The sequence below is a fragment of the Urocitellus parryii genome, chromosome 7, assembly GCF_045843805.1.
Source record: "Urocitellus parryii isolate mUroPar1 chromosome 7, mUroPar1.hap1, whole genome shotgun sequence".
NCBI classification, from domain to species: domain Eukaryota; kingdom Metazoa; phylum Chordata; class Mammalia; order Rodentia; family Sciuridae; genus Urocitellus; species Urocitellus parryii.
In genome coordinates this window covers 92,240,583-92,251,391 of record NC_135537.1, presented here as the reverse complement: position 1 = coordinate 92,251,391, position 10,809 = coordinate 92,240,583, and the positions used below count along the sequence as shown (strand labels likewise).

Here is a 10,809-nt window from a genome sequence, read left to right as displayed (position 1 = left end):
TCTCCCTTATGAACAGGCAAGACACTTAAGTTTTCGTCTTAATAAATTCTTACAACCTTGAGGCAGGTACTCCCATTAGTCCATTTTACATCTGACAACTGAGATTCACAAAGGTGGAGAATTGTACAGTGGTTGCAAAACTACAAGAAAACGAAGGCCTTTCATAAATATTTTACTGTGTGTTCTTGTTGGAAGGATCAGTCTTGTGGGTTGCAGCGATTTGATTTAGCCAAGGTAAGCATTCATGTGGCCATCGCTGGTGCTTTAGCACAGTGTCCCCAATGCTACTTACATGACTCAGAGAAAAGAAACTGAGACCCAACTGCAATCTAATGATAGAGGTGCTCAGTGAGCCAGTAAAGGAATGTGCTGATGGGGGCAGTCATAGCACCAGGGATTGGGCCACCCAACCCCGTATTCAATGACCTGGCTGAGGTTCAGAAACAAGGTGGTGAGAATTGAAGTAGGGCACGCCAGACAGACATGGCAGCAGGAGCCAAAGCACTGTAGTGTGCAGTAAGTAGCATGGCAGAGAGAAAACTGGAAGAGAAGCAGGGGCCTTAAATGAATCAGCCAAGGCCTTGGGCCCTAGATAGATAAAAGCCTGGATCTGGAGTCCAATTGAGCCATGTACTAACTATTTTGACCCTGCGCCACATCTTTAGAGGTTTTCTAAGCTTTGTTTTACATAACTGGAAGCATAGTGACAGATAATAATCTACATGTTAAACTGACAGCTTGGGTACCTGCTCTGGATTCACAGAGTTGATGAATGGATTTGTCAAGAAGAATATCTAATTTCTACTACATGTGATGAATGGATTTTCCAAGAAGCATATCTACTTTCTATTACATGTAAAGCTTTATTATTCATCAATTGCTTCTATATTCTTACTTACTTTTGCATATTTCAGGTAATTTACCCTCTTAGTAGTGTGATTTTTCTGGCTCTGGGCTTGTCCTCTCAGTCTAGGTAACCCTCAAGTGTAGACACCATATTTTAATCTACCATCACAAGATGTAGCCATGCAGGAATCTCAGCCTTGCTAGACCATTAGAATCACTTGGGAGTACCAGAAGGCTGCACAGGTCTGTTCCCCATCCCAGATGTATTAAACTAGGACCTTCAGGACTTTGGCTTAAGCTTTTACTCTTGACCAGCTGGGCAGAAAAATGTTTGAATCAATGAGTAAACAATCATACTGTATGTACAGTTGTCCCTCAGTATCCTTGAGAGTCTGGTTTCAGAACCTCTCCTGGACTCCCAAATCCATGGATGTTCAACACTTTATACAAAGTGGCATAATATTTGTATAACCTATAAATATTTTGGTACATTTTGAATCACCTCTAAATTACTTATAAACATAGTACAATGTAAATTCTATGAAAATAGTTGTTATAATGTATTGTTTAGGAAATAATGACAAGAAGAAATGTCTATACATGTTCAGTAAAAATGCAGTTTTTAAAATATTTTTAGTTACATATGGACACAATACCTTTATTTTATTTGTTTGTTTTATCTATTGTTTTAAATGTGGGACTGAGGATCAAACCGAGTGCCTCACATATGCTAGGCAAGTGCTCTACCACTGAGCCACCACCCTATCCCATAAATGCAGTTTTTAAAAAATATTTTTACTTTCATTTTTGTAGTTGTTGATGAAGAGCATGCCTTTATTTTATTTGTTTATTTTTATGCAATGAAAGGATCCAATCCTGTGCCTCACACATGCTAGGCAAGCACTCTGCCACTGAGCTATAGCCCCAGCCATCAAAGCATTTTTTTAAAGAAAGTTTTTGATCCTCAACTGGTTGAACTATGGATATAGGAGGCTAGCTAAATCTGTCAGGATAGACTAGAGCAGGCTATGATAGTTATTAACCCCCAAATATCAATGGCTTAAAATCAAAAAGATCTGTGTTTTGCTCACATTTTGCAACCATGATAGTTTGGTTGAGGGCTCTGCTCAATGGAGAAAACACCTTAAAGGGCATTATTGTTTGTCCTATCAGAGAGACATATCTCAGGCTTGTCTCTCACTAGCATTAAATGCCCCACCCAGAAATGGCACAAACTCCTTCCATGCACACTCTTTGGTCAGGACTAGTCATGTGATCTGGAAGTGCAATCCTGCACGTTCCCAGAAGATGAAAAGCCAGAAGTCATTGGTGAGCAGTGCAAATCACTACCAGACTACAACAAAATTGGCACCATCAACTTTATTTCTCAGCAATACTTACAAGGTGTGTTCAAGGCCAAGTGTAAAATATGGAGTGGTATTTGAATTTTTTTTTGGTTTGGCTCAGGGCCCTATTTTTTTGTTGTTGTTGTTTTTGTTTTGCTTTTTTTAATTTAATGAGGCTAGATGGTATATGGCATTAAACTTGGTGGTTAAAAGCCTGAATGTCCAAACCTTAAGCTCTGCCATTTACCAGATGTGTGAGCTGGGCAAGTAAAAGACCATTTATACCCATCAAAGAGATAATCAAAGGATGTGAGAGGCCAAGGAAGGAGGTTCTTTGTTAAATTGAGTGCTTAGAACCAGACAGCATTTACCTGAGTAGGACTGATGGGGAGAGGGCTACTTTAGGAGGTTTCACAGGAATTGGGGTGGCTCCAGATGGCAGGGAGGACGCATGTTTATCCCCCATAAATTGCTGCCTTCCTGCCTGATCCAGTGTGAATGTTTGGGCTGAAGAATCAGAGAAGCCAACTGGAGTTGGTTTAACCACATGAATTAGCTAAGGAAAGGGGATGTACAGGCTTCCTGCAGATTCTCTCTCTCTCTCTTCATTTTGCAGTATGGGGATTGAACAAGGGTCTTGCATGTGCACTCTACCACTAAGCTACATCTCCAGCCCTTTTGAAAAGCATTTATATTGAGATATGGTCTCACTAAGTTGTATAGGCTAACTTTAAACTTGCCATCATCCTAGCCTTGTCTTCCAAGTAGCTGGGAATTCAGGCATGTGCCACCTCATCTTCCCGGGGCTCTCTCTTAAAGCAGATAAAGTTTCTTGTACCACTGTCTCTAGCAAGTTTCCCCAAAATATCCTGGGCTCTAATGGGCTTTGGCTTATGAGAGGCCAGTGTTTTTGGGTAGAAATACTAGCTGCTTTAAGTAGAAAGGGTATTTTACAAGAGGATGTCAGGCACCCCATAGAACCATTGGTAGGGCTGGAGAAAACATTGACCAAAAAAACTGTTTTATATATGACAGTTTGGATTATAGGCCTGTGCCATTGCACCTGGCAACAGTTTTACTTTAAATTACAGTATTATTATGAAACTTTATATATACTTGATTTGCATCCACCTTTCTTAGGAGACACCTCATAGAAAGGGAGAAACTTTGTGGTGTATCTTTATGATCATTTTTATGAGCTTTACTAGAGTGTTTAACATAGATAAGGTTCCTAGAGGATAAATGGTCAAGACTAAAGTATATGATACTTAGACTTTTCTGACTCATAGGTTGGGGTTTTCAAAGATTAAAATGCTTTTTACAAAACAAAATTATGTCTATGAAGTTGCTACTCAGGGTGTATTTTACAATTTTTTCTCCAGGTCTTTATCAGTACCATATGCTTATCAGTGCTGTGCATTTTGGGGCTATGAATCTTATGCAAATTTAAACATAGAAGATAACAGGCTTCAAGACCATAGTGTGACAAAGGAGAAAGGCAAGTACATGAACCTTTAGAAACAGAACACTCCCTAAGACATTAATCAAAATGTATGTGTTGTAATCAGTTTGGGAAGGGTCAATATGAAGTCTGAGAGAAAAATGGCCTTTCCTCTGTTACTGGCATTTTTAATGTATTATCAAGCCACATTTGTATACACTGAACTTTAACATCATGCAGGGGAGAGAAAATTGTGGGAACATTTGGTTCTTTTGAACTGCCCACTTTTAATTCAACGTACTTTGTTGTGTATTCGGGTACCACTGATGCAGCAAATGTCACCAGCACTGCTGAAAATGAAGAGCGTAGTCAAATAATTATCCATTGTACACCCCCAACAGGTAATGCTCAACCCATTTGGCTGTAATATTTTACTTTAAGTAAACATTGGGCAAATATATCTAATCTTCCTGGCAATGGACGTTATTTCTATTTTATAAGGGTGGGACTAGATGATCCTGTAAGGCCTTCTGATTCATAGTGTGGTCAGTGTACCAGCATTTCTTGCAGAATTTCAGGCTCATACCACTGAATCAGAATCTGCATATTAACAGCTCTTGCAGGGGAGGGTCATGTACATCAAGTTGGAGAGGGAATTTCTTGATGGAACTTTAGGTCTAGAACTAGTTCTGAAATAAGTTACTGGTCCATAAAATTTTTATATTATTCTTTATTTATTGTAGTGCCAGGAATTGAACCCAGGGCCTCCAGAATGCAAAGCTTCTGCTTTATTAATGAGTTTTGTCCCCAGTCGTTGTCGTCTTCTTCTTCTTCTTCTTCTTCTTCTTCTTCTTCTTCTTCTTCTTCTTCTTCTTCTTCTTCTTCTTCTTCTTCTTCATTATTATTATTATTATTATTATTATTATTTTATTTCATTTTATTTTTTGGTATTGATTGAATCCAGGATTGCTTAACCACTAAGCCACATCACCAACCTGTTTTACTTTTTCATTTTGAGGCAGGGTCTTATTAAGTTGCTTTGGGCCTCACTAAGTTGCTGAAGCTAGTTTTGAACTTGTGATCATCCTGCCTTAGCCTCTTGTGCCCCTGGGATTATAAGCATGAACCTATAATTGTTTTTTAAATGCAATCTTGTCTACTCTTTCTGATTTACTTCATTGAAGTTGTAGTTTTAGGAAAGTTATTAAATGATGCCAATATTTACTTGATTGTAATGTCATATTCTGCCTGCCTACCAGAGAACTTGGATTTATACTTTTACTATAAAGGCAAGGTTTTAAATATTTTTTGTTAAATCAGGTGCTACCAAAGAGATTCCTATTAGTATGATGTCACAGGATGAACTGGCCATTAATTTTGGGGGTAGGGAGGGTGACGGGGTAACAGGGATTCAACTCAGGGGCACTCGGCCACTGAGCCACATCCCCAGCCCTATTTTATATTTTGTTTAGAGACAGGGTCTCACTGAGTTGCTTATCTCCTCAGTGTTGCTGAGGCTGGCTTTGAATTCACGATCCTCTGGTCTCAGCTTCCTGAGCCACTGGGATTGCAGGTGTGTGCCACCATGCCTGGGTTGGCCATTAATTTTATAACTTAGAATCATCAGTGCTGTGAATTTACTAATAACTGATGCTGAATTGTGAGCTTCTTAAGGGCCTATGTATGTATGCTTTGAATATTTAACCCATTTCCTTGTGTGGAGAATGAGAACAAACTTAATTTTAACAGATGAGTAAGTGCAACTAGCAAGAATCATTTATGTGATTTATTTTATTGTGCAGATATTAATTTTTGACAGTTAGGAGTGCAGTTGACTCTCTTCCCCATGAAGGATTCAGGTGTTGGAGATTGTACACAGAACTGATGATCAGTGAGAAGTAAACATCATACTTTTTGGAGGAGACGGTGGTACTGGGGATTGAACCCAGGGGTGCTTAACCATTGAGCCACAGTCTCAGCCCTTTTTATATATTATTTATAGAGGCAAGGTCCCACTGAGTTGCTTAAGGCCTTGCTAAGTTGCTGAGGCTCGCTTTAAACCAATGATCCTCCTGCCTCAGCCTCCAGAGCCTCTGGGATTATAGGTGTGTGCCACATCGCCTGGCAGGAAACAGCATTCTTTTGCAGTACTGGACACACCTATAATCGGATCCATTCTGGAGGCTGAGGCAGGAGTACTGCAAGTGCAGGGTCAGTGTCAGCAACTTAATGAGACCCTCACCAATTTAAAGAGATCCTGTCTCCAAATAAAAAATAAAAAAAGGCTGGATATATACTTTAGTGGTAGAACACCCCTGGGTTTTGTCCCTGTACTACCCTCCTTGCAAATAAAATGTGAGAAAGAACTTCCATTTTAGCACTTCCTGAGGGTTCAGAGTGAAAATAAATTTGATTAAAAAAATTGTGTTCATTGAAAATCAGATAAATGGTGCAAAACTGGAGTTCCACTGTATATGTCAAATTTCATGACAGTTCAGAAAGTTAAAACATCCTTTAGGCAATCATAGTTTTCTTGTTCTTTATAGTCAAACATTTTCACTCCTTAATTATAAATGAAATATTTTTCATTTGTGACATTACTAGCATGTCAAAGTCAGTTATTAGAACCAGCAATTCAGCTACTAACTGCATTCTTGCGATCCTATATATATATATATATATATATATATAGGGGTTTTACTATTATAGAGGGGTTTTGTTTTGTGCCAAGCTTTGTATGAATAGTTAACATTGATTATCAACCATAACCAACTTCAGCAGGTTGCTGTGAAATGCCATAAGAAATTGGGTTTAAAATGTTACAAATCTGTGTATATACATACATATCAGTTATAAAATATATAGAGAGCTGGGGTTATGGCTCAGTGGTAAATGGTAAAGCTTTTGCCATGTTTGAGGCACTGGGTTAGATTCTCAGCACCACATATAAACAAACAAACAAACAAATAAATGTTCATAAACAACTAATACAAATATTAAAAAAAATAAAATACATAGGGAAAAGGAAGGAAGAAAAAAAAGCTAATATTTACTAAAGTTCCACTATGTGCCCAGCAGCCTGCATAAATACTTATGTATGCAAATTTACTTAAGCCATCAACTGAATTAAGTAGGCATTATTATCTACATATCAGAAAATGCAACTTATTAGGCTTAAGTGGCTTTTTTAAGGTAAGAATAGCAAGTTATAAACCATCTGATTACAGACCCTCAATATTTTAAGTACCTTTTATATGCTAAATTCTGTGCTTTGTATATTTGGTATAAGAAAAAGTAGAGGGCTGGGGTTATAGCTCAGTGGTTGAGTGTTTGCCTGGCATGCGTGAGGCACTGGGTTCAATCCTCAGCACCACATAAAAAATAAAGATATTGTGTCCATCTACAACTAAAAAAAATATTTAAAAAAAGAATAAAGAAAAAGAAAAAGTAGAAATTTTCTTGGAAATATCTCTATATGCCCTTACCAAATAATAAAAGAAACTAATCCTGGTTATGTTTTGTTTCAGTACTAGAGAGTGAACCCTGGGGAGCTTTACTACTGAGTACCCTCCCTTGAGGCCTTTTTATGTTTTTAGTTTGAGACAGGATCTTGCTTAGTTGATGAGGCTGGCCTTGAAATTGCCATCCCCTCCTGCTTCAACCTCTTGAGTCCCTGGGATTATAGGTGTGTGCTAGCTACACCCAGATATTAAGCTGCTTAATTTTTAAAGTAGCCTAGTCTGTGACTGAAATATCTTAAAAGCAATATTTTTTTTCAGTTTGGTTCAATTCAATTAGGTAACTCATTTATTGTAGAATCAACCATCAATAGTCATTCTATCAAGCATATTAAATGAAATATGGTATTTTCTAAAATGTCTTTCATGTTTCTGTTTCTTTTTCATGTTAGGTGCTATTAAGCCCTGTGGGAAGCTGGATGACATGTCTCACCATGTGGTTCATTTTCTTGGTTGCATTGTTTTTCAACCTGCTAGTCATTTTAACAACATTCACATCTTGTACATCACTGCCTTCCTCCAAGTTGTTCATAGGCTTGATTTCTGTGTCTAACTTATTCATGAGAATCTATACTGGCATCTTAACTTTTCTTGATGCCGTATCCTGGGGCAGATTTGCTGAATTTGGCATTTGGTGGGACACTGGCAATGGCTGCAAAGCAGCTGAGTTCCTTGCAGGTTTTTCCTCAGAAAGTGCAATATTTTATTAATGTTTAGCAGCTGTTGAAAGAAGCTTATCTGCAAAAAATATCATGAAAAATGGGAAAAGCAATCATCTCAAGCAGTTCTGGATTGTAGCCCTTTTTGCTTTTCTGGGTGCTGCAGTAGCAGGCTGTTTCCTCCTTTTCCATAGAGGGGAATATTCTGCATCACCTTTGTGCTTGCCATTTCCCACAGGAGAGAAGCCATCATTAGGATTTACCATGACTTTAGTGCTGTTAAACTCACTAGCATTTTTATTAATGGCTGTCATCTACACTAAACTTTACTGCAACTTGGAAAAAGAAGACCTCTCAGAAAATTCACAATCTAGCATGATTAAGCATGTTACTTGGCTAATTTTCACCAACTGCATCTTTTTTTTGCCCTGTTGCATTTTCTCATTTGCACCATTGATCACTGCAGTCTCTATCAGTCCTGAAATAATGAAGTCTGTTACTCTGATATTTTTCCCATTGCCTGCTTGCCTAAATCTGGTCCTGTATGTTTTCTTCAATCAAAAATTTAAAGAAGACTGGAAGTTACTGAAGTGACACATTACCTAGAAAAGTGGATCAGTTTCAGTTTCCATCAGTAGCCAAGGTGGTTGTGTGGAACAGGATTTCTACTATGACTGTGGCATGTACTCACACTTGTAGGGTAACCTGACTGTATGTGACTGCTGCGAATCTTTTCTTTTGACAAAGCCAGGATCATGCAAACACTTAATAAAATCACACAGCTGTCCTGCATTGGCAGTGGCTTCTTGCCAAAGACCAGAGGGATATTGGTCTGATTGTGGCACAGTCAGCCCACTCTGATTAGGCAGATGAAGAAGACTCCTTTGTCTCAGACAGTTCTGACCAAGTGCAGGCATGATAGAGCCTGCTTCTATCAGAGTCAAGGATTCCCTTTGGTGTGCGACGCTTACAATCTACCAAGAGTTAAAGACCGAATTACTGTGTTTGTAACTGTTTCCCCCATCAACCAAATTCACAGTGTTTATAGAGTGAACCATATTCTATTCTTTCATCTGGGAAGCACTTCTGTAATCACTGCCTGGTGTCACATAGAAGGGGAAGGTGGAAGTTTATTTTTCAAACCTGATATTTTTCAAAGAACAGGTGCCTAAATTATTAATTGGTGAAAAATGCAGTTTCCAAGGAATGTGTGGTCTATTTGGAACAGAACTTGAAAAGGATTTGGGGTGTGGTATAGCAATATAACTTTTAGGTTTTTTCAGATTCATAAGGAGAAAATTTATACCTATTTCTGAATTAAGCACAAGATAAAGGACAGCTGTTAATATTTTTAAAAAGGTAGTTCAAATGTGACTTTATATAACTGACAAAAGAGTCTTGCTAATTTTACCTAATATTTGATCATTAATCTCAGGACAACTTACTACAGGGCCAAAAAAGGGATTGTCTTGATTGTCTCCCAACTAGAACTGTGAGAGTACACATAGGTATCATTGTTTTCTATTTCCACTTTTACATGAGAATCATAGATTTTGTTAAATTGCTTTATAAATCTATATAAACCTGAAGATGTTTTAAAAACCATATTAACAGCTGATAGAATAAAAAAATCAGTACATTTGTTTGGGGTCATTTTACTTTGCTTTGTTATGCTCACCATGATTTTCAGTGTTTTGCAATTATATTACTAGTACAAAATAAATGGCTAATTGATGTGTGAGTTGAAGTAGTTTTGTCTACACTACATACTAATGAGATTTTAATAGTACCTAAGGGATTTGATGGCTCCATGTAATGTTCCCATTAATAAATGCTTCTTTATATCATTGGTTCTACTGATATTTTCCAGTTTTGTTGGTATGTCATCTATTTACAGTATGGATTACACAGAAAGTAAACTGGGGTCATTTTTTAATTGGAGGAAGCTGAAAATAAATATGACACAAAGTACATAATTTATTTCTTAGTGAACTGGATTCTCCTAAACTTATGTTATTACTTGTATGCTTCTATAAAAATTTCCCATACCATGACTTACAAAAAAACCTATTCAATAGTTCATATGCTGAGTTCTGGTTAAACTAGACAGACATATCATTAAGGGGGTGGGGGAGAAAGAATAAGGTTTAATCCTATGTCTTTGAAAATTAAAAATTTTACCTGATTCTCCTCTAGGGTCTTCTGCCATATTTTTTTGTAGAGTCTTAAAGTTATGATTGCCCAATAAGTTTTTTGAACAATGTACTAAATATCAAACCTACTGCCATATTATTATACTGGATATACTAAAAAAATTAAGCTAGATTACAGTTTAATAATTAAACTGTACATGCTGTGCATATAAAGAATTTTTATCTTATGTAAATTATTTTTACAACACAAGTAGGGAAACATGGCTTCTGTTCAGTTCATTTAATTAAAGCTACCTCCTATAGTGACTGCCAGTAGCAGAATGTTAAATTGTGGTTTATATACTTTTTTCATTGTAAATAATCTCGGTTGTACATTGTCAGTGTAAAAACAAAATCTTTGTATATCAAAATCATGTAGTTTGTATAAAATGTGGGAGGGATTTATTTACAGTGTGTTGTAATTTTGTAAGGCCAACTATTTATAAGTTTTAAAATTTGCTATCACGGTTTGTATATTTACACATCTGATAAATATTAAATCATAACTTGGTAATAATCTTAATTAAACTTGTTTTCTCAAAATTCAAGTTATTGAAAACTTCATTCATTTAAAAAATAGAATAGCAGATATACAAAATCTGTGGTAAACTGTGCTATATATTGTATGAAATACAATACTGTACTCTATGTTTCAAATTATTAAAGTTTCTAGAAAGCAATATATTTTGCCTTAATTTGTAACTAAGTATGTTAATGCATTTACTATCTATTATGGAGACAAATTTAAAAAGTTTTAAATAGAAAAGACATTATTAGAAAAAATGTTGGAAGTAACCATTAGAAAAT

General features: G+C 36.7%; 1 pseudogene; it reads left to right on the top strand.

The window, feature by feature from the left end:
* The first annotated feature begins 421 nt into the window (after window positions 1–421).
* LOC144256044 (leucine-rich repeat-containing G-protein coupled receptor 4-like) lies at window positions 422–8,982 on the top strand (annotated as a pseudogene).
* The last annotated feature ends 1,827 nt before the right edge of the window (window positions 8,983–10,809 follow it).